General features: G+C 43.6%; 1 non-coding gene across 1 annotated transcript; it reads left to right on the forward strand.

Annotated features, from left to right (window-relative positions):
* Positions 1 to 1,393: 1,393 nt before the first annotated feature.
* LOC112409641 (U6 spliceosomal RNA) lies at positions 1,394 to 1,497 on the forward strand. Its single transcript, XR_003005190.1, has one exon. It is a non-coding gene; the product is annotated as a U6 spliceosomal RNA (small nuclear RNA).
* The last annotated feature ends 527 nt before the right edge of the window (positions 1,498 to 2,024 follow it).

The raw sequence follows: 2,024 nt of genomic DNA on the forward strand, positions 1-2,024 counted from the left end.
AGGGGCTTCCCTGATGGCACAGTGGTTAAGAATCCACCTGCCAATGCAGGGGACACATGAATAAATAAAATAAATAAATTTTAAAAAATATTTTAAAAATTATATATATCACATACCATGTAATTCATTCTTTCAAAGTATGCAATTAAATGGTTTTTGTATATTCATAAAATTGTGCAACCATCACCACTAATTCCAGAACATTTTCATCACCTTAAAAAGAAACCCACTGGGGGCTTCCCTGATGGCGCAGTGGTTGAGAGTCCGCCTGTTAATGCAGGGGACACGGGTTCGTGCCCCTGTCCGGGAAGATCCCACATGCCGCGGAGCGGCTGGGCCCGTGAGCCATGGCCCCTGAACCTGTGCGTCCGGAGCCTGTGCCCCAAAACGGGAGAGGCCACAGCAGTGAGAGGCCCGTGTACCGCAAAAAAAAGAAAAAGAAACCCATTGGGAATTCCCTGGCGGTCCAGTGGTTAAGACTCCATGCTTCCAATGCAAGGGGTGGGGGTTCAATCCCTGGTTGGGGAACTAAGATCCCATATGCTGCACGGTCCAGCCAAAAAATTAAAAAAAAAAAAAAAGCTCACTGCCCATTGGTAGTCACTCCCTATTCCCCTCTCCCCACAGCTCCTGGCAAGCACTAACGTACTTTCTATCTCTATATATTTGCCTATTCTGAACGTTTCATATGTATGGAATCATACAATATGTGGTCCTTGGTGACTGGCTTCTTTAACTTAGCATAATATTTTAAAGGTTCATCCACATTGTAACATGTATCAGCGCTTCATTCCTTTTTATGGCCAAATAATATTCCATTGCATGGATATTCTACATTTTATTTATCCACTTGTCAGTTGGTGGACATTTGAATTGTTTCTGCCTTTTGGCTGGTAGGAATAATGCTGCTGTAAACATTCGTGTGCAAGTTTTTGTGTGGACATATGTTTTCATTTCTCTTGGGAATCTACCCAGGAGTGGAATTGCTGGGTCATAGAGTAACTCTTGTTTAACATTTTTTTTTTTTTTTTTTCCTCTTTTAGATTGGGCTTCTGTTTTACCTTGTTGATTCATTGTTGTTGATTCTTTCACATTCTTTTTTTTGGCGGTACGCGGGCCTCTCACTGTTGTGGCCTCTCCCGTTGCGGAGCACAGGCTCCGGACGCGCAGGCCCAGCGGCCATGGCTCACGGGCCCAGCCGCTCGCTCCGCGGCATGTGGGATCTTCCCGGACCGGGGCACGAACCCGTGTCCCCTGCATCGGCAGGCGGACTCTCAACCAGTGCGCCACCAGGGAAGCCCCTTGTTTAACATTTTGAGGAGCTGCCGAAGTGTTTTCCAAAGCAGCTACACCATTTTACATTTCCACTAGCAATGTATAAGAGTTCTAATTTGTGTTCACTTCAGCAGCACACATACTAAAATTGGAATGATTCAGAGATTAGCATGACCCCTGTGCAAGGACGACATGAAAATTCATGAAATATTCCTTTTTTTTTTTTTGGCCACACGGCTTGTGGAATCTTAGTTCCCCAACCAGGGACTGAGCCCAGGCCCTTGGCAGGAAAGTGCAGAGTCCTAACCACTGGACCACCAGGGAATTCCCTATTCTATATTTTTAAAAAAGAGTTCCAATTTCTCCATAATTACCCACTGGACCTACAGGGAAATAAAACACTTATTATTATCTTTTTTAATTATAGCCATGCTTGTGGGTGTGAAGTAATATTTCATTGTGGCTTTGACTTGCATTTCCCTCATGGCTAATGATGTTGAGCACCTTTTCATGTGTTTATTGATCATTTGTATATATTCTTTGGAGTTGTGTCTCTCTAAATACTTTGCCTGTTTTTTTTTAACGTTTTTATTGGAGTATAATTGCTTTACAATGTGTGTTAGTTTCTGCTTTATAACAAAGTGAATCAGTTATACATATACATATATCCCCATATCTCCTCCCTCTTGCGTGTCGCTCCCTCCCACCCTCCCTATCCCACCCTTCTAGCTTGTCACAAAGCACCGAGC

This window comes from Neophocaena asiaeorientalis, unplaced genomic scaffold (assembly GCF_003031525.2).
Source record: "Neophocaena asiaeorientalis asiaeorientalis breed wild unplaced genomic scaffold, Neophocaena_asiaeorientalis_V1.1 scaffold312, whole genome shotgun sequence".
In the NCBI taxonomy this organism is placed as follows: Eukaryota; Metazoa; Chordata; class Mammalia; order Artiodactyla; family Phocoenidae; genus Neophocaena; species Neophocaena asiaeorientalis.